Source organism: Amblyomma maculatum, chromosome 9 (assembly GCF_055883805.1).
Source record: "Amblyomma maculatum isolate TAMU_Amacu chromosome 9, ASM5588380v1, whole genome shotgun sequence".
In the NCBI taxonomy this organism is placed as follows: Eukaryota; Metazoa; Arthropoda; class Arachnida; order Ixodida; family Ixodidae; genus Amblyomma; species Amblyomma maculatum.
This window is the reverse complement of record NC_139352.1, coordinates 129,994,667-130,020,259: the sequence shown is the minus strand read 5'-3', so window position 1 is coordinate 130,020,259 and position 25,593 is coordinate 129,994,667.

Here is a 25,593-nt window from a genome sequence, read left to right as displayed (position 1 = left end):
AGGCTCGAGTCATAGACCTGGTGGCACCAAGGTCCTATCGCGTCCTTACAGAGGACAACAAAGTGCTTCGACGCAGCCTACAACATTTTGTAGCCACACGTGAGCCATTCCGAAGCGACTTAACGGAAGGTTACTCTAGCAGCGAATAAATTTCCCAGGAAAATGTGGATGTATTGTATCAGTCGCGCATGGGCTCTGGCCGTTATCATGCAGCCGCTTGTAGGCTATATATACCAGCAAGCAATCTCGAATAAACGCTCCTCTTGTTATTGCTTCCACGCTGCGTGTTCCTTGTTGGACGCCGGAACACCCCCTGTACACGAAATGGTTGAATTTTTCGCAGCTGGAAAGGATAGCCATTGCTTCCTTTTCAATTTGAGAGTAGCGTTGCTGCTTCTCTAAGCCTTCTCGAGGCGTAAGCAACCGGCTTTTATGCACCGCTGTGATACTGAAGCAAGGCAGCACCGATTTTATTTTGTGGTTCATCGCAAGATACCCTGATTTCATTTTCAGGATCAAACACTGATATCAAAGGCTGTTTTCTAAGGTTGTCGCACAGCGCTCTCCACTTTTTTTCATTATTGGACACAATTCGAACACAGTGTCGTTTTTCAGCAAGCTTCTGAAAAGTGTTCTACTTTCCGCCAGTGCTGGCAAAAACTTTCCGAAATTGTTCACGACACCCAGGCACGCGTTGAACGGCTAGTTTATAACTAGATGTTGCTATCTGCAGCATGCACTCTACCTCAGATGAACTTGGACGGATTCCTTCTTTGTTTCTCAGGTCACCAAGGAATTCAATTTGTTGAACGCCAAACGCACACCTTGCTGGATTGAGCCTTAGGCCCGCACGTTCTGCCGCTTGTAGCACTGATCTGAGACGTTGGTCACGCTCTTGTCGGGATTTACCCCAAACGAGTACATCATCGACATACTCTCACGCCAGGAAGCGCTTCAAAAATTCACTTAGTGTGTGTGAAATATTTCGGACCCTGATAACATTCCAAAAGGTAGTCGAAAAAATCGATAGCGGCCGAAGAGTGTTGCAAAGTGCATGTCCTAGACGTTTCCTCATATAAGAGAGCTTGGTGAAACCCTGCGTTTGCGTCTAGGCGAATGAATACGTTTGCGCCCGCCAGCTCGGCCTGTATGTGCTCCCACCTCGGCATCGCGTAGTGCTCGCGCTTCAGGAACTCATTTATTTTCCGGTGGTCCATGCAAACGCGTAGGTTCCCGTCTTTCTTTCGTTGGATAACAAGAGTACTCACCCAGTCAGTTAGCTCAGTGACATTTGCTATAATGTCGCCTTGCTCTATGCGTACCAACTCGTCCCGAAGTGGCTTTACGAAGGCCAGTGGTACCCGACGTGGTCTCTGGACCACTGGCGTGGCGTCCTTGCTAAGTACCATGTGGTAGACTCGTTTGGGGCAGCCGGTACCTGTGAAAAGGAGACGAAAGCTGGCAACCACTTCTTCAGAGCGTTTTTGCGACAGGCCGTTCACGCGTGAAATCAGTCCCAGGTATTCACTCACCTCAGTTGGCTTGGCGCCGGCATCGTGCCACGAAAAAGCTCAGCATCACAACGTGACCATTTAAAGACACGTATGATTATATCTTGGTAGTAGGAGCATAAACTCGCACTTCTAGGGTACAGGGCAGCTGTAGGTTCATTTTGGTATATATTCTATAAGGAAAAGGCTTGCTTGGGATCCAGTGCCAACTTTTAACTGAAGTGCCACGTTCCTGATTTGGACTTCCACCGTCCAGTCATGCTTGCTTGACACAATCCTTGCGGATACGTCGAGTATCTCGAAATCTTCGTGGCCACCTTGTAACTCTCCAACAACTTCCGTCACTTTACAACATCTGACAAAGTGGTTTTTCCGCTGACATCTCAAGCACGTTCTTCCAAAAGCAGGGAACCTTCTTGGGGCGTGTTTTCCGCTGCAGGTTCGGCACTCATAACGTATCGGTTGTTCTAGGCTTTTGCGGCTCGCGCTAGCCCTGCTGATGAGATGCACTTGGTGTTCTTGGTTCCACTTTTTTTGTCTTATGAGTTGCTAATGCTTCAGCTGTTTTACAGGCTTGTTCTGCTTTCTGCAGGGTCAAGTTTGTCCTGAGGAGCTTTTCACGGACCGTGTCGTCATTTAACCCGAATAAATTCGGTCACTCACCATCGATTCCTTCAAAGCACCAAAGTTGCTAGAACGTGCTTGATACTTCAGGTCCTGTACGAAATGCTACACTGGTTCACCAGCTGCTTGGTATCTTCTCCTGAACATGTGCAGCTCGTGAACCTCACTGGTCTACTGCAATACTTATCAAATTGTTTCACCACTTTAGCATAGTCGTCGTTCTCCTCGCCTTCCGGAAACGTCAAGGTGTTAAACACTTCATTGGCCAATGCGCACGCGAAGCTTAAATCCTGCGCTGGTTTCTTGGACTCAGGCCGAGGCTTTTCTGCAACCTCTGATGCCATCAGGATAACATCAAACCTTTGTTTGAAGAGCTGCCATTTTTTGCGCAGGTCGCGTTTAGTAAGAAGCGCCGTCTGTGGCTTGAGCAAATCCACTTCCCTCCACAGGGTAGTCTTCACGAATCGTGCAGGAAGGGCATTGCCATGCTAACCACTTGACACCTTGTATCGTGCGGATCAATCGACGACTCATCGTGTGTCACTTGTTGGAAGAAGGTTAACCCCAACGTTTATTCAGCACTGGTTTCATACACGATACAACTAGGAGGGTAACGCCCTTTCCACACGGGGGGATATCATGGCATGAACACAGAGTGCGCTACATGCTGCGCCGATTACAACAGAGATTACGATGCAATTGCGATGTCATGCTGACCTCGCTGCAGCCATTTTGCTGTTAGCCTGCAATGTTGTGTATACCAGAGAGTCAAAAACTCTAATTACCTCTCCTCGGTCTGTCCTTGAGGTGATGCTCAATCCTAGTTCTGCGCTGTAGTCTGGTCCAAGTGTCCCCTTGTGCACCTTTTCATTCAGCGGATATCAGAAGTGATGATCAGATCAATAGCTGACACATACAGAGAGATGCATTCACAGTTGTCTAAATGCAAATGCTAAAATTTTAATCCTATACAAGTACGTTTACCGTCTGCATTTTTCTATGCTTTAAAATTTCCTTCGACTGTCTTCCCATTTTCTCCCAATGGAAGGTGTATACAATCTTGCACACTTTAGCTTTTCAGTTCTATGGTTAGGGCAATGTTTTAGGTTATTTAATGTACACGTGCTTGTACACTAGCAGTCTTGTGTCTTCGCTTTCAAGCTATTCGTATAGACCGTTTTATGGAGAGCAAGCACGAGAGGGGGAAAGTACTCTTTAAGCAGATTCATTGTGCCGGCCCATTGTTGCCAGTGCCGAGTGGGCTGTACATGCATGCTTCATGCATTGCAGAGCGGTCGGTACCTCGGTATATTGTCATTTGAGAGATCTAAATACATTTATTAGCTCCCCTTTTTGTGTTAATGTCATCGAGACAGCTATGCGTGCTCGTAGAGTGCACAAATACGCAAAGAAATCGCAAGATGATTGCTGAGAGCGTATGCGGGAAGCACGCAATGATAGTCCGAGTGCGGTTGTGATATGTTTCTCCTTCACCGTTTTTCAGTCCATCCTGATTTTTTTCGCCTATGAACGTTTTGTGTAAGCCAGGCAGACTTAGTACTAATGACGCACTCACGAATATGATACCCATTTTACTTAATCCGCCGTAGTAAACACGCACGCCGGGCAGGCCGTGCCTCTCGCAAGCCCTCCACGCCAACAATACGGTGGATCTCTTCCACCAGCGCCATAAGAGCGTGCTAATATCTTTTCTTCACTTAAACAATAAGCCGATAGCAAAAAAACATTTAGCTGTGATTTGGCTTGTGGTTAAACCTACAGTTACGCGAGAGCAATTTGCATGTCTTCGCTTGGATTCGGCTTGAAGGTAAATACATGGCTTTTGCACATTGTGGTTTACTCTATGGTTTCAGCTTTATTTATGCCACAGGGAGCACGTTTGGCCACTAAAGTGTGATGAGGCGAAAGCCTCCATCGCGTAGTGTTCCAAAGCCCTCCACTACGGGCCCTTTTTTCTCTCTGTTTCCACTGCCACCTTCACGATGACGCGATAGCGTAAGCTACCGGCCAACATATAAAGCTCTGCTTTAACCCAGCCGTATGAAAGTGCCTACGTGGCCTAGGGATGACGTGCATACAAGGGTTTTCGTAGGCTGATGGTCACACCATTTTCCAATATGAAAGGAGAGGCCCGAGTTGGCAGCTTCTCCCATAAGTAATGTCAGAGAGGAATATATCCAGTTAGGGCTTGGCCATGTCAGATGCCAGCTACCGCCACCCACGGCCTTCTTCGCGTTCTTTTTTTCTTCGCTCTTCAGACAGGCACGGACAGGCCCTGCGAAATGGTGAGACTGCGGCCAATAAAGATTTCGCTACGAAATCTTTTTTGCGGATTTCTGACAATACCGTATTGTTGATAACTGCAATAGAAATAAGTTTCTCAACACAGTCAGTTGCCGCTGGCGCGGCACGCCGCTCATCGTCTGCACGCTGGCTCCGCTGCTAAGGCGTAACCCGAAATTTACATCTTTCTTTTACTGATACAATGGGATCGGCAGTACAGCAGCTTCACAAGAGGCCATTTACTCTAGCGCTGGGCAATTACAAAGCGCCGTTGGATGTGCCTTCGATGCGAAACAATTTAGGCCTATAGCGACGACTAGGGAGTAGCGCACGGCGAGAATGCCGTCGTCCACCGCGTCAGTGGTCAGCGCCGTTTTCGTAAGCGTTGCTCTATGTGAAGTGGATTTGTCTTCTTTGTTCATGGTGCAGCTGAGAGCGCATGTTTTTCGACATTTTGCCCAAGAATACATCGTGCAAATGATGCTGCTACGACGGGACGCGAATGTTGCTGCGCCGCAGGACGTGCACCAAGGATGCATAAAACGTCGACGGATGGTACTTTAGACAGTGCTTCTTTTACGCGCTCTTCTTGAACCATGGTATAATTTCAAAGTATACACTGTTGAAACAGGACAGCTCGATCGCATACTTTTCGCACTAGTCGCCAGCGCACCACAGACACGCATACATTCGCCAAGCTCGGTACACGCGATAACAGCGGTTAGCGGCCTAATCGCGGTGAACGCTGCCCGTGCCTTTATTGCGAAATGAAAGCAGCACGACATCGAATATAAATACGCACTTTCGAGAGGAAATACACGACATGAAATGGGTCGCACTTCATGGTAAACCAATGGGGCGATGAGTGGAAAGCATCTTTTGTAGTTTCTGTATTACGCGTTCGGTAGCTGCCCGTACAGTTCACCCGCAGTGTGTCTGTGTGCACAGTCACCATTACGATTATGAATATAACTAAACATACATGTATCGTGAAAGATAGAACAGATAGATCCTCACAGTTCTCAGTACGGCCTGTGGAAGTGGACCGTAGCATTTCGCAGTCGCCCCGGCCTATAGTGGTGTTCTGCCGGTTTGCTGACGCGCTCAAACAAAACACAAAATAGCACCAAGGTGTCGTATAGCTTTTGCGAGCACCGCCAAACAGCAAGAACTCGCACAGCGCAGCCCAAGATGGCATGAACAGGCGCCGGAGCGGAGTTTCCCAAATTGGCTCTTACGGGACGCCACTATTAAACTAAGATGGCTGCGCCCAGGCATTGCAACTAGAATAACCAAGTACATAAACACCTGTACTTTATAATCTCTTTCGTCATGATGAAATGTCTTACCAGAACTTCAACACCAAGTTGACACAATATGTGAAACGCTGGCCCACCAAATTTCAGCTATGCCTCATCCATATGAACATTTCTGATCACAAAAAAATTCTTCACAATGAAGAGAGGATTTATTGACTTCATGCGACGCTAACTTTGGCAGTACTTCAGATTAAGTAGAGTAGAATAACTAGCCGCCGGCCACAGCTTCCACGCGAGAGAAGGGCGCCGGAGACCAGCGATGACAACCGAGATGTCATGTCGCTGAATAGTCTTCGTCTTCCTTGCAATGAATAATATTTTGTTGTTTATTCAATATATATTACCACGGATTCCTTAACCAGGTCACTAGGCATAATAATAATTCATTCTTATTGCTACGCCTAGAGATCTGGTTATGGAACGCATGATAACATATATTGGGTTACAGATATGATTGCTGCTTAACTATTCGCTCATATCTCATTCGGCTAAAACCTGCCGAGTGTGTCTCTACTTATCAAGAACTGCCGAAAAAGTTGTCTAACAGCTGATTATCTGAATATGATTAATAACAAGGGCCGTCCATTAAGCAACTTTGTACGGTGACGCATGGAACCACAAAATAAATGGGGCAGCATTTACCCATTTGCATTTACCATCGCATTTCTTTCATAGCCTGCATTGAATAGTTGTTGTTGTGGCTGTAGGAAGAAGGAAAAGAAAATGCACTGGTCTGCTACTGGTTCTGTAGCTGAGCCACCTCCGCTGCCTCGTGCGGACAGAAGAGAAAATACAGAAGAAAGGAAAAAGAAGAGGGAGAGAAATACGCGCGCCGCAACAACATACATCTCAAAATCTAATATCTCTGCACCCCAATTCTTGGCCGATCCCCCCATGTGGGTATGTGTCATCACATTAGAGGAGAACAACAACAACAACAACAACAGCCGTTGTTGCGGCTACACGACGGCCAGCTACACGACGGGGAAGCGATCTTCACCACCTAGGTTGAAGTTGATCGATTTCTGATCTGCCTGTCCTGGGAGTCCTCAAGGTGTTCGGTGCCTGAGCTTCTTCGTGGTGAGGCCTTTCCACGTTCAGGGGGGTTTTGATCAGGGTTCAGGCTAGCTTTATAGGATTTGGTAATGTAAAGGTGTCATTACCTTGCGCACAGGCATGTCTTTCACCACCCCGGGAGGGGGCTCGGCAGATTGGTTCGCCAGCCTGCCGAATGAAAGCTTGCCTCTGGAATCATTTGCAAAAAATGGCGTCGATGTGATTCCTGTCGCACTCATACCGATAGGCGATGGACTGCTGAAAATGAAAAATCCGAAAGCTATTCAGCAGCAACTCAAAACTCTGACGGATCACTACCTTGATATCTCTGAGGTGCGACCTTTCGGGAGAAGAGGTATAGTTTGCAAATCTGCAAACATTAATTGTGTGTCAGATCTGCTACGCTGCAGTTCTTTTACATCGATTCCTGTAAAAGCTTTTATTCCTGAACAGCTGGCTTGCACTAAGGGTATTGTGCGTGGAGTGGATCCTGCATCTACTGCTCAAGAAATTTTGGAGGAATTTCAGGACGCAGGAACTGGTGTTCTTTCAGTGTATCGCTGCTCTCGCATAGTGGCCGGGGTGCGTGTTGCTACAGAGTCAGTTATAACAACCTTTGCCGGTCTCATGTGTCCATCTGAGTTAAAAATTTGGCCAATTATTTATCGCATTGACCCGCTACGTCCTCGCCCCCTTCAATGTACCAACTGTTGGCGATTTGGACACAGTGGACGAGCGTGTAAGTCTGCGACAAGATGCAGGGTGTGTGGGGAAGGACACTCTTCTAATAGCTGTACCGCTGCAAGACCTAGCTGTTGTCTGTGCAGTAACGAGCACTCGGCTGATGACCCCAGTTGTGAGAAACGATCCCAGGAGCAAGCGTTACTAGAATTAATTCAAGAGAATCGTTGCTCTCGAGCAGATGCTTATGCCCTTCTTGATCGGAAAAGGCACACTTATGCCAACTGTGTGCGCCCTTCTACTCCAGACTTTGAGACCTCGTTGTCTACCGCAATTGTGAAAACGGTTGAAAAAGCCCTTTCTGTCGTGGTTGACCGTATGCTTACCAGCTTTACTGAAGCTTTGTCTAGTATTGTTGGTAGCCAGTCACTTTGCCCACCTCAACCTGTGCTGACTCCAGCATCTATTTCATCTCAAACCTGTACTGAAAGTTCAAATGCAGATTCTCCTCTAGTGCTGGCTCAAGTGCACACAATCGACAGTGTCCCTGTAGGCATTTCTCGCAAAAGTTTTTGCTCTAATGATGTTGAAATGGCTTGCCCTACTCAAAAGCGCCGTGCTTCTAGCTCACCCTCTAAGTCCTCCATTTCTCAGACCAAAACTAAAAAAGGACCTTCCAAAGTTTCACAGCAAACCGATGTGTTAAAAGAGGCTATTGCGGCCTCAATTTTAGATAAGTAATCATGGCAGGTGTACAAGTTCTGCAGTGGAATTGTCGCTCTATTATATCTTCACTTCAAGATTTATATCTTCTCCTTTCAACACATAAACCAGACATAGTGCTTTTGCAAGAAACTTGGCTCTCCCCCGCAAAGTCATTTACCTTAAAGAAATATCATGTTTTACGCGCCGATCGTGTAAACGGTAGGGGCGGTGGTTTATTAACTTTGATATCGTCAAAATTATGTCACCGGGCAAAAATAAGCAAAACAGTAATGAATCCTGAGTGTGAGATTTTGGCTGTAGATATCACATTGCCGCATTGTGGCCCTGTCACAGTCGCTAACGTCTACTGCCCCACAGGTGTACGTAGCACAGACTATTTTGACAGATTACTTACAAATTCTAATAGGGTAGTTATTGCAGGTGATTTTAACTCGCATCATACTCTTTGGGATAACTACTCCGACGCATGTGGACAGCTGTTATGGACGTGGATGTCGTCAAATGCTGTGCGCTGCTGCAATTCTCGGGCTATAACCTTCATGCGCAGAAATTCACAATCTGTCGTCGATTTATCCCTGGCAGCAGGTGGGATAGGTATAGGAGGATGGTCCACAGTAGATAGTGGTACGTCTAGCGACCACTTTCCAATAACATTTACCATCATGATGAGCACAACACGAGATAGAACTTTGGACCGTAAACTAGTAAACAACGCCAAATATGCAGCTTCGCTACGCTCCTCCCTCAAATCAAACCTTTGTTCATGTAGGACCGACAAAGCACAAAAGGTATTTTCCTCAATCGCGAATGCTACTGTAGATTCCCAGTTCACTGTGCGGTCTACAGTAAACAATAAGTCGGCATCCCCATGGTGGAATGACGCGTGTGAGAAAGCCTTCCGCCGTAGAAAAGCAGCATGGAAAAGCCTCTCTTATAACCAGAGCCCAGTAAACTGGATAAACTACAAATTTTGTTCGGCGTCATTCAAAAGAGCCATAGCGCAGGCAAAGGACGAGTACAACGAAAATTTAAATACTTATTTGTCAAACCCTAGGCACAGGAAGGCTTTGTATCGTTTCATGGAACGAAATAGAAACTCGCACCTTTCACAGTCATTAAGTTCAGTAGTGTTATCCCCACAGGAGGCAAAGGATGAGTTAGAACAAATTGCGCAAGGACTTGCATTACGTTTCCAGGAGCAGTGCAGAGTTCCCTTGCACGCTCCCATTTCCTGCTCAGAGTATGTTGAGGTTGATAGGTCAGAATTACTATCTGTGATTTCTTCCATGAGAAACTCGGCTCCAGGTTGGGACGGGGTTACGGTAGGTATGGTCAAAATTTTAGCAAATGATTTCACTCAGGATCTCCTGGATCTGGTTAATGAATCATTAGAATCTGCATGGCTGCCTCACGTCTGGAAAGTGGCGAAAATTATATTGCTCTTGAAAGACCCTGGTAAAGGATTTCATGTTGAAAACATTCGGCCGATAGCTTTGACTTCGAATCTAGTAAAATTAATAGAAAGAATTGTGCATGGCCGCCTCTCAAAGCATATCTCAGAGGTTAATGCTTTGAGTTCTTCCCAAATAGGCTTCCGCAATGGATGCTCAATATGGTCTGCACATGTAGATTTAGAAAGTAGGATTCGCCTTGCAATGTACAACAAGGAGGTATCAGCGTTAGTGACGCTCGATATTGCTAAGGCCTATGACAGCATTGAACATTCCATTCTACTAAACAAGTTGTCATTATTACGTCCTCAGTTCTACATTTATGCGTGGATCAGGGAATTTTTGAAAGGACGAGAATTTTTTTGCACTGATGGCACATTAACCTGAGACACCTATGCACAGACAAGAGGGGTGCCTCAGGGTTCTGTGCTCTCCCCACTCCTTTTTAATATATTAATGTGCGATATTCCGGTTCATCCTGATGTCACTGTATATGTATATGCAGATGACATAGCATTCTTCGCCTCGGCAAAAGATATTCATGACCTATATCGTTCACTACAGGCTTACCTAAATGCACTTGAGGTCTGGTTTGACAAAATTAAATTGGTTTTAAATGTGTCCAAAAGTAGTGTGCTAGTTTTTAAAACCGTAACCCCCTTATATGTTTCGTTAAACTACCGCTCAGATGTAATACCTCAAGTGGAATCTGTGCGGTATTTAGGCATTACGTATGATGCTAGTATGGATTGGAGGCTTCACATTAAGTCTAATGTTCGGAAAGGTGAACGTGCCCTTGGTAGGCTGACACGGATAAGTAACAGGAAATTTGGTATGCGTCGAGATACCCTTCTACTTTTGTACAAAGCCTATGTGAGACCGATTCTGGAATTCGGCTGCATTCTTTTTTCTGGGTGTCCAAAATATAAGCTACATCCTTTGCTGCTTTTAGAAAGACGGGCGCTGCGCCTCTGCCTAGGGCTTCCACAGTCAGTCTCTACCACCGTTCTGTACTTGGAGGCCCGCATTCCGGACCTTAACTCCCGTTTCCACCTTCTAACTGTCAGATCATTCTTGCGATCATTTGAGACTACTCCCGGTGTGGCTATACCTATTTTTGTGTCAAACCCCGCCCTCTTTCTCACTCACCAGTGGCCAAGGGTCTGCAAGCCCCAGGTTGTTTATACGCAGAGCATTTTAACAAACATTGGTGTGGACCTTGCTTCTATATGTCCTATTGGTTGCTCAACGTCCTTTGTGGATATAAATTATGATTCTATATTTCCATTTAATGTGAAGCACTTGCCATCAAATTTAATATCCAGTCTCCTATGTGAACACCTTGAAAAGTTCCCTGATCACGCTGTAATTGCCACTGATGCGTCTGTGATTGCGCACAAAGCTGCGATTGGAATTTTTTCGGAGTCTCTTTCCTGGAGTTATTCGGTGCGTGTCCCGGATTACACACCGATATTTCTAGCAGAGTTTATGGCAATTGGGCTAGCGCTACTAAAAGTTCCCTGCAGTCAATCAAAAATAATTTTTCTATCAGACTCTCTTTCTGTTTTGTTGTCACTGGAGTCAGCACGGGATGCTCAGTTGAACCGCTCACTAAAGTATTTCATACCGGGGTGGGTGAAAGAAATACGCTTCATCTGGGTCCCCGGACACAGCGGTATTTTTCATAACGAAACTGCAGATTTCCTGGCTAAATCAGCTCTTGATGCATCTGTTTCTTGTACCATTCCTAATATCACCATTTTTGGAATGTCCCGTTTCCAGCGATATCAATACCTAGCCGCTACATGCAATGATTCTTTGCTATCTACAGCCGAATACCAGCATCTCATATACTCATGGAAAGTTCGAGCATGTAAATCACGGCAGTGTGAGGTTACGATGACTCTTCTGAGATGCAGGATTCCTCGCTTAAATCTTTATTTATGTAGATGCGGGATCATCCCCACAAACCTTTGTGAGGCTTGCGGTGAAATTGAAAATATCGATCACTTCCTTCTCGCTTGCCGAAGGTTTTCAAATCAGAGGAGGGTGCATTTAGAAAGTCCAATTGCACGCTTGGGATTTACGTTATCGGTCCCGCTTCTACTCTCCTTCGGTGCGAGTGCGAAAGGATTTGCGTTGCCTGAAATTTGTCAGTACTTACATAACTACATAACAGCTACGGACAGATTCCCCTGCTAATTGCATTCCAAATTTACAAAACTACAAATTTTTGCATCATATTTTTTCATTGAATAACTTTTGTGATCTAAAACCTTTTGTTTTTGTTTAGTTGTCAATTACTTTATTACATTAATTCAGTTTGTGTAGGACATTTGGCAGTCCACACTGAACCCTGGCCAATCCCCCTTCGTGGGTATGTGCCAAATATCAAGGAAGAAGAAGAAGAACAGCCGTCGCCCACCACCGAAGCAGTTGCGGGAGCAATCACGGCCTACAACAGATAAAATTCAATGGCAGGCTAGCCCCAGCGGCAAACGGCAGTGACCTACCAGTCCCAGCCTCGTAGGGCCAGGAGCAGCCACCCTCCCCTTCCCAAACTAAAGTTGGTTGGTTGGTTTGTAGGGTTTAACGTCCCAAAGTGACTCAGGCTATGAGAGACGCTGTAGTGGAGGAATCCAGAAATTTAAACCACCTGGGGTTCTTTAACGTGCACTGACATCGCACAGCACACGGGCACCTTGTTTTTCGGCTCCACCGAAAAGCGGCCGCCGAGGCCGGGAAAAGTGCGATGAGGCAAAACCCATTAAGCGCAGTGGATCGGAGCCCTCCACTACGGCACCTCTATCTCCCTCTCTTCTGTCACTCCGACCTTCCTCCCTTCCTTTCAGGCGTGGTACAAGTGTTCGCGGGCCCCGCCGGGGTGGTGCAGCGGTAAGACGCCCGACTACTGTGCCGGAGTACCCGGGTTCGAACCCGACCTCGGCGGCTGCGTTTCGATGGAGGCGAAACGAAGAGGCGTCCGTGTGCTGTGCGATGTCAGCGCACGTTAAAGATCCCCAGGTGGTCGAAATTACTCCGTAGCCCTCCACTACGGCTCCTCTTTCTCTCTTTCCACTTTCACGCCTACCTTCCTCCCTTCCCTTACGACGCGGGTGAGGTGTCCACAGAAAACAAGTGAGACAGTTACCACACTTTTCCTATCCTATAACTCAGTCAAGGTTCCGCGGATAATTGTGACAGATACTGCGCCTCTTCTATCCTGTAAAACAATTTGTAACGCCGCTGATGCCTGCTGTACTAACGACTCCTTAGCAAAAATGTACCCGGATGACTTTAACCCCGCGTGCAAGTTCTGTAGCGAAACAGCCACGTATGATCACATACTATGGCAATGTAAAGAAGAACCTCCACCGGAAGATCTAGTGCAAATTCCTTCTCTTGAGCGATGGGAGGCCGTTCCGGTCAGCTCGGATCCGGACATTCAAGCCTTGGCCAACTCAGTGGGCCGCTAAGGTCACCGCCAGCCATGGACTGGAGGCCATCTAGAGCGGACCGTCTCCATCTGCATTTTGACGAAATAAATGTTTTCCAATCCAATGGGCATCTGGCTCTGCTTTATGCTGAATAATAATAATAATAATAATAATAATAATAATAATAATTGGTTCACAGGAAGGGAAAGGCGCAGTATGTGTCAAACTTGCTATATGGACACCTGAACCGCGCCGCAAGGAAAGGCATGAAGGTGGGAGTGAAAGTGGAAAGAGAGAAAGGGGAGCCATAGCGGAGGGCTACGTAGTAATTTCGACCACCTGGGGATCTTTAACGTGCACTGACATCGCACAGCACACGGACGCCACTTCGTTTCGCCTCCATCGAAACGCAGCCGCCGTGGTCGGGTTCGAACCCGGGAACTCCGGACAGTAGTCGGGCGTCTTACCACTGTACCACCCCTGCGGGGCTGATTTTATTTATAGGAAGGGAAAGGCGCAGTAACTGTCTCACTTGTTTTCTGTGGACACCGCAACCGCGCCGTAAGGGAAGGGAGGAAGATGGGAGTGAAAGTGGAAAGCGAGAAAGAGGAGCCGTAGTGGAGGGCTACGGAGTAATTTCGACCACCTGGGGATCTTTAACGTGCGCTGACATCGCACAGCACACGGACGCCTCTTCGTTTCGCCTCCATCGAAACGCAGCCCCGAGGTCGGGTTCGAACCCGGGACTCCGGCACAGTAGCCGGACGTCTTGCCGCTGCACCACCCCGGCGGGGCCCGCGAACACTTGTACCACGCCTGAAAGGAAGGGAGGAAGGTCGGAGTGATAGAAGAGAGGGAGATAGAGGTGCCGTAGTGGAGGGCTCCGATCCACCGCGCTTAATGGGTTTTGCCTCATCGCACTTTTCCCAGCCTCGGCGGCCGCTTTTCGGTGGAGCCGAAAAGCAAGGTGCCCGTGTGCTGTGCGATGTCATTGCACGTTAAAGAACCCCAGGTGGTTTAAATTTCTGGAGTCCTCCACTACAGCGTCTCTCATAGCCTGAGTCGCTTTGGGACATTAAACTCTACAAACCAACCAACCAACTTTAGTTCGGGAAGGGGAGGGTGGCTGCTTCTGGCCCTACAAGGCTGGGACTGGTAGGTCACTACCGTTTGCCGCTGCTATGGACTGGAGGCCATCTAGAGCGGCAATAAATGTTTTCCGATCCAATGGGCATCTGGCTCTGCTTCTGTTTCCTGTGTGGTGTGGCTTTCGAGGAAGGGGAAAATGAAAGGCGCCGCACGGATGCTTGAATCGGACCCCGGTAGGGTCAGCTTCGTATATGCATAGGGTGCCTCGTCGGCGCTATTGTTGTGGCTGTAGGAACAAGGAAACGAAAATGCACGGCCCTGCTACTGGCTTTGTAGCTGAGCCACCTCCGCTGCCTTGTGCGAAAGAACTGATTTATTTATAGGAAGGGAAAGGCGCGGTAACTATCTCACTTGTTTTCTGTGGACACCACAACCGCACCGTGAGGGAAGGGAGGAAGATGGGAAGTGAAAGGTGAAAGAGAGAAAGAGGAGCCGTAGTGGAGGGCTACGGAGTAATTTCGACCACCTGGGGATCTTTAACGTGCGCTGACATCGCACAGCACACGGACGCCTAAAAATAGAGAAGGGGAAAGAAGAGGGAGAGAAAGACGCGCGCCGCAGCCACAGCCATCATCCAGCACCGAAGCAGTGGCAGGTACAATGACGGCCTACAACAGATAAAGTTCAGTGGATGGCTAGCCTCCGCCGCAAGCGGCATTGACCTACCGTACCAGCATAGCCTCCGAATGAATGAATGAATGAACGAATGAAACCTTTATTGGTTGTTTAAGAAGTAGTATCGGTAGAGGACGGAGTCTTCATCTTGCAGTCTGTGTCCTCCTTGGCCGTGGGTGGGCCCCTAGTCCGGGGCTCCACTGAGTCGGGCCACCTCGCTTGCGTGTGCTATGAGTGCCCTTTGGGCCTCAAGCTCGCAGCTGGTGAGCCGGCTCTGCCATTGCTCGGCACTTGGTGTTTTGCGTCTGTGAAATGTTTGATTACTTCCGCACTCCCATGTAACATGATATAGTGTTGGTTTTGCTCCGCACCACGGATAGTTGGCGCTATACTATGTTGGGAACATCTTATTTAATATGTATAAATTTGGGAAGGAGCCTGTTTGCAGTCTTCGCCATCCTCTGGCATCCTCCTTAGATAAAAGTTTATGTGGTGGGGGTACTGGAATCTTAGCCGCTTATATGTTTAGTAATTCCGAATAGCTGTCCCCGCAGTTAATCTGGGGTTCATCCAGGGTTAGTGACGTTCCTGCTCGGCTAGTCATTCCTCGAGCTAGGTTGTCTGCCCCTTCGTTGCCCCCGATCCCTGTGAGACTCGGTATCCAGATTATGTTGTGTATTGGTCGTTCATGACCACGGCGGCTGCGTTTCGATGGAGGCGAAACATAGAGTTTCTCACTCTTACCTAGAGGGAAAGCTGTGCTGCCGTCTATGGGAGTTTACATGTAGTTTCCAGACGGCCAGTTCAGCCACCATGGGCGCTCAAAGCATCATGGGCCGTTGAGCTACCGAGTGCAGATCTACAACTTTTGGCCAAAACTAATGCAAAGATAAACGTTGTTTTACCATAAATAATGTCCTAAGATTGAATATTGTGACTATAAATTGCAAAAAGAGAGAGAAACAGAATGCCAGCGTGAGATTTATCCAATATAAGCGATGGCCCTTTCTCCTATTGGCTTAGTTTTGAGCAGCACAAATACCAATATTTCGCATTTAATAGGCAAACTTTGAAATAAAAAAATGTTATGAAAATATTTATCGTTGTTCCATCACTTAAGGAAGTTTTTAGTGGCACTTCGGGAAACAGAAACCATTTTTTGGCGACGTCTGCTTTTGCGCCTTCGCTACTATGGCTTTCGCGGTCTATGTACGCACCTTCAGATGATGATGATAAGAAAAAAGAAACATTGCAGTAACGCCACTCCACGTACCCGAGAAAAACCGACTGTCCCGCAACAAGTAGCACACCGGCCCATGATTCTTAGCGCGCCCATGGTGGCTGAAGTACAGCGCCCTCAGCTTTCCCTCTAGTTAGTGTAAGGAACTCTATGAGGCGAAACGAAGTGGCGTCCGTGTGCTGTGCGATGTCAGCGCACGTTAAAGATCCCCAGGTGGTCGAAATTACTCCGTAGCCCTCCACTACGGCTCCCCTTTCTCTCTACTCACTTTCACTCCCACCTTCATCCCTTCCCTTACGGCGCGGTTCAGGTGTCCACAGAGCAAGTGTGACCGATACTGCGCCTTTCCCTTCCTGTGCACCAACCAACCAACCATGGCCTCCGATTTCACCTCCGCGCGCACGTTTCTCTCCGACCGTTCCAATCGGCAAGAGAGAGCGTGTTGGAAAAGGGGCGTGGCAACGTCTTTCGCCGCACCGCGGCGCTCGCCACCTATGCATCAAGCGTTCCGCCGCAGCTTGGCGCAAACTATGAAACACGAGTTCACTCAGCTTGCGGTCGTACCACAGTCGAGCTGCCAGCTTTGAAATGCCACAGGCAAGACGGCAGCCAACATTTTCGCTATCCTTAAAGTACTAATAATATAAGGCCCACATGCACAAAGTGAGGCAGCGACTACCCGAAGCTGCATGCCTGGCCGAAGCATGCATGCGTGCTCTGGCGCTCACTGCTGTGGTTCCGCGTCTTTTTTTTGTCAGTGTGTATATATACACGCTGTACATTTGCGAGTTCATTAACTCTCTAAATACAGTATTTACGACTGCGGCGACTTGCATAAACATCCATCGCACGAATGCAGTTCTCTAAATGGTTCCGCCACAGCCACATGATTATTACTTAGATGCGTGTCAAGGTAGCTTTTTTTTTCTCGCGCGGCTTTAAAGCAGCCTTAGAAGATCGTAAGCACACAAGTTCGATAGTGTCCTTAAGGAAAGCAATTTACATGAATTTTTATAATATACCTTAAGTGCCTATACACGCAGTGGGCCAAGCCGAGCAAATGGGTTAATTCAAACGAATTATGATTAGACTATAGAATGACGCTATCATACACGCCTGCCACACTAGTTAGCAATTTTTCATTAATTTTGAATGATATGCCAAACTTATTAGAACATTTTTGGCACTAAACATCCGCCGGTTGTAATGATACTAGCCACTTTCTGAACAAAATATCGAGGCAAACACTGTGAGTAATTAAAAAAAAGATGTTTATTTACAAAACTCATGAGGTGGACTAAGAGAAAAACAATATGGGCAAGCACAATCAAGTAGTACACACAAATATTTCGTTATTTACAAAGTTTATTCACCACATGATGAGTACTTGCGTAGTTTTCTATTCGTAAAAGATAAAACTCGCCAGACTAAACACGCAGCTCCTATCTTGCTCAGCAGGTTTTTTTCTTCCGGTAAGCTGCTTGATCAATTACTATTTTTCCCGCGTTGATAAGCTGTGGCCTAAGCAACTTTTCTATGATTATCTTCGTTGTTTCAGTGGCGTGGTCCTTTCTTGCTGCACAATGCTAGAAGAGAGCACCTCTCGAAGTAAGCAACATAAGTTAGCGACATGTACGGTGCACCTGGAAAGTAGCGATGAACGCTCCAGTGGAATTTGTTATACTTGCAAGCAAGCGCAGAAGCCTTAGGATTAAAAATGGGGAGGAAAACGAATGTCTCATCAGTTCACCAAAATGCAACAAGACCTTGAAGCTGAGAAACATACATGCCTTTGGCCCCTCGAGCATACGCTCGTAACGTTGGTTGACTGCCGGCTTCACGATTGACCGTTAGGCTCTCAAAGCCTACCTTCTACACGAGGTAGTCTTGATGAAAAACTTTCACAAGAAATCTACACGAGCACAATGCGTAAATTCTAAGTTGAATGGAACGCATTATGTGAACGCAGCAACAACACTCCGCTCAGCACCTTTGCCAACTCTACTTTGTCAACTCTACCTGCTGCTCCCCGTCCGATGTCTTGTCCGCTGATCACGCTACCCTAAAGCCTTGGCCCCCGAAACCGATCGCATCAGCATAAAGAAAACGCTTTGCCAATTGTGAACAATAGTGGTGTGGTGGTCTCTTCTAGTAGGGAGCGGCTCTGCACAGTTAACGCTGCCACAGTAAATATAGAAGTTTCGGCTTCGGTCTCTGATTGAATAAAGTCACAGACGGAATTGCATGTAAAAAGGCTGTTAATGATTATGCCCATAAAGGACAAAGATGGCAAACCAATGGCGCTGAGGGAAAATGGTGGTTGTGCAACGCCGATTACATTGCACTGGCGGGGAGTGGTGCAGGAGCTAAGGCCTCGAGTTCTCGCCTGACGATCCGAGTCATTGTTGTGGACTGAGAAGGCTGTTGCAGATGAGCCAGATCTTAGCAAGATGTTGTAGCTGCCGTGTTCGGAAGGCGCTCAAAGCGATGTACCAGATGTGTTTAGTCTGCTCGAATCCGGCAAACTTGAAGCACCGACTCGACGGAGTCTAGGTGGTGTTGCTCTGCTTCGGTAGTAAACAAAGCACTTAAATTGTGAAAACGACCACGGCGGCTCCGTTTCGATGGAGGCGAAACGAAGTGGCGTCCGTGTGCTGTGCGATGTCAGCGCTCGTTAAAGATCCCCAGCTGGTCGAAATTACTCCGTAGCCCTCCACTACGGCTCTCCTCTCTCTCTTTTCCCTTTCCCTCCCACCTTCATTCATTCCCTTACGGCGCGGTTCAGGTGTCCACATAGCAAGTGTGACAGATACTGCGCCTTTTCCTTCCTGTGAACCAATTATTATTTCGTACTCACCTAGCGGTCAGTCTTTGCTGGAAAACCAGCTAAAAATGAAAGGCTACATGACACGCTCGTAACAAATTTTTCGTCAATATACACGCGCAAAAAAACGAGAGAACCGCCAGCGGAGATACGCCGCGACATAGGCACGCACTGCCGCCTGGTGACGCCTGGAGGAACTGACAAACCTGCAACTGTTGGCTGTAGCGCGCGCCGATTGGAACGGCCGGAGAAAAATACGCGCGCGTGGGTAACCTCGGAGGCAATGGTACCAGCCCCAATCCAAAGTCTCCTGACAATGTTGGAAAATAAATTCAAAAATAAAGCGGCGTGAGAAATAGTGTGCACCAGCTGAGCTATATCAGGCTTAAACCAATCGAAAATAAAAGACCGGGGCCATTCGGCCAAAGATTTAATTTGGCGGGAAAAGCCAATTGAAAAAATAAAAAGTGGGCACGGTAACGCATCTGTGTCCGAAGGGCTCAACGAGCACAGAGGGTGGGCGAGCCTCGCAGAGCTGGTTCATTGTTCATAATAATAGGTTAAAGGCAGTAGAGGTGCCCAAGTGGTGGCCTTCTTATGCACACATCCTAAAGGATGTGAAAGGAATAAATCACACACAGACAGAAAAACAAAATAAATAAATAGGGAAAAATAATAACAAGTAAATAAAAAATAAAAATAAAACAAATAAGATAGATATAATAAAAAAAGAAAGAATAAAAGAGGTAGAAAAAAATGAATAAAGTAAGAATTATACATGAAAGAAAAATGAAAATAATAAAGCATAAAAAAAAACGAAACAAGGTGTGCCTTTATTTGTCATGAAATGAGCAGTGGTACAGAGGTAGAAGAGAAAACTGTGCAAAGAGATATGTGTCATGAGACATAATAACTAAGAGCAGATTTAGTACATGTAATGATAATTACAATTATACAATCCAGAAGTTTTGGTGTGTATATACAAATTATATAAAATATGTACATTCTAGCTATATGCAGATAATGAAAGAGCGGTTATGTACAGAAAAGATAGAAAAGAGAAGAAAGTACAAAAAATAAATAAATCATAAACTGATAAAGGAAAAAGACGTTTGCATATACTGCAATTTAAACTACATTTTCCATTCTGGAAAGGGCTGACAGGACTGTCCGCCTCAATTGGCATGAGTGGCCCATCCCAGAAAAAGGAAAAGGCAGATTCGTTAACTCCTCTGTGTGCGCCTATAATCTGGCAAACTTGCACTGATCACTGCAACCACTCTTAACAAAAGGGCGCAGCATTTTTTGTCATCTAGCCAGCCTCTCCAATACAATGTCGGTTGGTCGCCAGCAAGGTTACGAGGTAGACGTGATGTTATGTCAGAGGTTATGGGACAATTTGTGATGTAATGATGGACGTTACCATCAGGGTGACTGCACGGACATTGAGGCGATGTGGTTAGTCCAAAACGATTGAAGTAAGCCGGAAAACGGCCGTGCCTTGTCAAGAGTGTAACGAGTGGTTTCGCCGGAGGAAATGTTTTTGGAATGTTAAAAACATTCGGAATCCAATCATAAATTACAGTGCCTTGATTGTTCTCCTGCCACCAGGTCTGCCATTGCGCTTTGACGGAATGTTTGAATTCGTTGCGTACAGATATTTTGAATGTTGAAGAAAATCTAATTCTAGGCGATTTATACGCCTGAGAAGCAATGGTATCTGCTATCTCATTTCCTAAAATGCCCTTGTAGGCAGGAACATCAAATAGCGTTGCGGGGCGGTCAGACGCAACAGTTCTTAAAAGGGTTTTGATGGTATAGATTTTTGGGTCCGATATGAGATAATTCGAAAGGGCATTCAGTACCGAGAGAGAATCTGTATAAATATATACAGGGGATATTCCTCCCTGATCTTTCAAATACCGCAATGCCTCGTCGAGTTCTATTTTTTCGGCGCAATACGCGCTATTAGCCAATTCGACCTGAAACCGGCCTACTGTTAATATTCGGCCGGTTTGTTGTAAGAGCAACGAATGCAGAACCTGCAGCCGTGGAGGTATATGAGCCGTCTGTGAAGACATGAAGCGCAGGTCGCAAAGCCATCGCCGCCGCCGCAGTCATGTCCAAACGAACGTGCTCAAAAGAAGTGACCTCCGACGGATGCTGAAGAGCCTCGTCAAAAGGTGATGCTATTTCAGAAGCAAGGAACCCTTTTTGTCCGATTGAGGTATCTGATCTTAATACGAATAATCTAAACTCTGCGTTTACCCTGTCTAGGTCAAACTGCACAGGAGGGGCATGCATTAAAATTTGGAGCGCCCGCGTGCTCGTTGTGGAGTAGGCTCCCGCCAACGCCATTGGCGGGGCCCGCTGCACAGTTATTAACCTAGCACGAAGTCCTGAGTGGGGACACTCAGTCCACCACAAAGGGGACGCATAAGTGGCAGTGGGTAGAATGACTTGGTATTGGTATTGGTATTGGAATGACTTGGTGACTGGTAGAATGAATGGTATTCGCCATGGGCTATGAACGACAAGGTGCGATCAGTCAAGACGCCGAGCACCCGAAGAGCTGGTCTGAATTTAAGACAGACACACCACCTCTCGGTCGGATAGGAACGACCTCAGCAGTGCACAGAGATTTTTTGGGCATCCCCATTGTCGATGCGATGCAAGCACTAGGGGATGCCAGACACTGTCAAAAGCTCCTCTGAAATCTATAGATATCAGCAGTGCGCGGAGTCCCTCTGCCCTTTTCTCTGTAACTTTTGAAATTAGTGTGTGAAGAGCATTGACTGCTCCTCTTTGTTTTGTGAAACCGAATTGGTTTGTGTGCAAGTGGTCGCGTCTCGCCAAGAAATGATATAAACTGCCATACATGAGGCGCTCCAACACTTTGCCCAGTGTTGAATTCATCACTATGGGTCTGTAGGAAGATGTCGCCTCTGACGGCCTGCCTGGCTTTGAGAGAAAAATTATGAGGCTTTTCTCCATATCAAAGGGAAATGTCACAAACGCAAGGCGGAAGAAAATATGAATAATGAAAAATTGGGTTTTAATTTCCATAACTCTTGGACAAATCGTAGCGTTATGCCGTCTAGTCCCGATGCTGTTCCTTGTTTCACTCTGGAGACTGCTAAATGAATCTCCCCATACGTGAAAGAAACATTATCGAGTCCTCCCAAATTTGGTTCGGCCGCAAGTGCTTGAATCTCCGAATGTAATGGGGTATCAATGTCCAGCTTACCTGAAGCTACCTGATTGTTGAATAATAGTTGTGCCGTGTTCAAAGTGGGCGTTGTTAATGATCCGTCCTCCATTTGTATGGGGGGAAGGATGACCGGAGCTTATAATTTACAAAACGCGATTTTGAACGTATGACCGAATATATTGGACTTTAATGAATCCTTGGCAATGTTTCTCCTTTCGGAGGTTCGAGCATGTGCGACGTTGATTCTATATATTCTTAATACCTGATAATATTCCTTGCCAAATTGTTGCCTCAATAGATAATCCTTTGTTCTTTGGTATCTGCGGCGTAATGCCCCGACTTTTAACTTTTCTAATGCCAATTCTTGTGTCCACCAATTATTGAAGTTTGTCGTTGAATTTGGTTTGTTTGATCGCGATGATAAATTCTCCCGTCTTAGGCGTTCAAAAATATAATAAGTGCAATTTGGATATGGATTTCAGTTTTCTCGTTAATCCGAAGTTTGTTTGTCGTGGTTCTGTGTTTCGACGTTTGTTACCCAGTGTCACTGTTATGTGTTTATGTTCTGAAAATGTGATCGTGTCTGACACCTGCCATGACGCCCCCAAAAGCATCAACGCTGGAGATGCCATGGTGACGTCAATCCAGCTGTCAGTGTACTAGTTTGTGTATGCGGGAGGAGATGCCGGGTCATTCATGATCACTAAACCAGAAGCCATTGGGAATTCGCCTCCGCGCGCGTCGGATTGGCTTGGGCCCCATACTGCATGTTTGGCATTAAAATCTCCTGCAACTATCACCGGCATATCCTCCGTTAGTGTTAGTGCGTGTGTAATGTTGGAGACATTATGAAGTGAGGTGGCGCATAGCAACTTACTAGGAGGAATGATTCGGTAGTTGAATTACATACTAATGCAACCACTCTAGGTGTGATGACTATAGGAAACATGTTAAAGGTATTGTGGGTGGCGATGATGGCGCATTGCGGCTTGGACGGTGCTGCGAATTTAATCCAATTCACAGGAATGCCCGTATTTCTGTCTGCAACTGTATACGAATCTAAGTGCATAATCGTAGTTACCATTGACCATGCTGTCTATTAATACAGGGGTCGCGTTTTTACTGTGGTCTAAGTTTGCTTGAATGAACGAAATAGAAGATTAGCTGTCATTAACGACCCTCTGTATAGAAAAGTGAAAGAAATATTCCTGCGAAATAGAAAAAAAAAGAATGGCCTGCAGAGTGGTAACCGAGGAAATGAAAAAAAAAAAATAATATTAGGTATAAAATTGAAGGTGAAATAAAAGTTGATAAAATATAATATAAAAGAAAAAATTATTACTTGTGCGTGTGCTATTCCTATGTATGGCTGGGTCGAATGATCAGCTGAAAGGTTTACTTTCCCCTCACTATCATATCTGCCATACCCTCCCAATTGAATACATTAAAAATAAATGTGGCCGTCAAATTGGACGCGCCTAAGTCTGATGAGTAAAAAATAAAATAAAAGAAAAAACCCCTTCCAGCCGAACCACCCAGAGTCACGCACCAATAACTGAAACTAGAAATGAACCATGAATACCGCGATGCGCCATCATAACTATACCTATAATCATTTCTTAGCGAACTGTATACAAGGAAACTGAAGAAAAAACCTGTGGGGAAAACGTGGGAGCCGCCCCTTGAAGAAAGTTGGTTTTGGAAGCGAGAGGGAGAATGTAACAGCACAGTGCTGTGTTAGAAACGGTGAAACTATCAAGAGGTTTATGGTAAGGTATCGGAAAGTTAGATTGAGTAGAGTAATCAAAGAGAAGGTAGTGTTGTTAACATAAGATATTTCATAAAAAATGATATTGAAGAGGCTCTCTGACGAGTGCATGCAATCGTGTGCAAAGCACCCGTCTTTGAGGCTAAGAATAAAAAACAGAGCGGCTCCCTGGTCTCCCCTTCCCTTAGGTAAGAAGCTAAGTTTGTCCGTAATCTGTTCGGGACCGCGAGCGGGCAAGGCGTGCAGCTAGGATAGGGCAGTCAGAAGAACCCGCCCTATGCGGCTGTCCTTCACGTCCCGTCCTACGACACACCGCACAGGCAGTTGCCGAGTCGTCGCGTGCGGTGCAGTCGTTGATTGTGTGAGCATCTGCACATCGCGTGCAAACAGCGTGCGTTGCATCCGCACTTACTCTACAATTGCGCCTGGAGTGTCCGCAAGTGGCGCAGAAAGTGCACATTGGTACGTGCAAGTCCTCGGCAACTAATGCTGACGACCAACCAATTGTCAGTCTACCTTTCGAAATAACTCTAGTAGAGGCGTCTGGCGCCATGGACAAAACGTGGGTTTTTGTTCCGTCGCGCGATCGGAACGTGTATCTGCGAGTGGTCGTTTCTGGGTCGAGGGTGATGGCGGGATTTTTGGCATTTATATTAGCAATGACGTTGTCATCTGTGACATCGGGGTCAACACCACAGACTCTCAGGTGAGGTCTTCGCCGGCCTACTACGCGAATGGTTAATGCGTTTCTAGTGACCTCGTTAGATTCAACGGCCACTCGCAGATTGTCTACCGTCTGAAGGTCGCGTGCTAAAACTGTGACGCCAGCAGCGGTTTGTCGCAGCGTTACTGGCCCGATACCATCATCCTCGGGAACTATGTTCGATTTTAGCGTCTGAATTAACTGGGCTGGCGTCACAGAGTCCGGTGCAGCGGATGTTAAATATGCGACATTTGACTTGCCGCACAGGTGGAACTTGCGTTTGTTGTTGAGTCGGAAGCCGGGTGTCGGTGGTAGCAGTGCCGACGCGCAAGACGTCCGCAAACTTGGGCTGAGATGCGGTAGGCGGCATAGCCCTGAGTCGGGCCTCCGCAGCTTCTGCTCGAGACCTGGCGTCGGCGGAGTCCTTCTCGGAGTACCACATGGCTCGGAGGATCTCCGCACGGCCTCGGGAGTCGGACGCCAGCGCCTGGTAAGTGGAACAGCATTCTAGCATTTTCGAAAAAAGGTTGGTAATAAATACCTTGGCCTGGACGCTGATATTATGTTCCCGGGCGTTCAAGTAGCCCACCAAAGTCTCGTGGTGATCCGTGACGGTAGTGAAAGGGGGCATCGCGTCGAAGCCCAGTTCAAGATGGCTTGCGGGAGCGAGCCCGCCGCAGGAGGTGTCACTGATTCCGGGTCGCCGAGCCGCGTCCCGCTAGAGACGCGGTTATCGAGACCGTGGTCTCGTGGCGACGAAGTCGTTTGCCGCAAGGTGGTTGATGGTTCTGCGTTGTCGATGTCAGGCGCCGCACTCGGACTCGAATCTCATGCTTCCTGAGGAATCTGAGCCATGACCGCATCACCATAGTCCGAGAACGGTGACCAGGATGGCGGCGTTCGTGCCACCGAAAGGTCCGGCTGCGATGTGTGGTCGGGCGATAATCCGCGTGGCGATGCCGCACCTGAAGTAG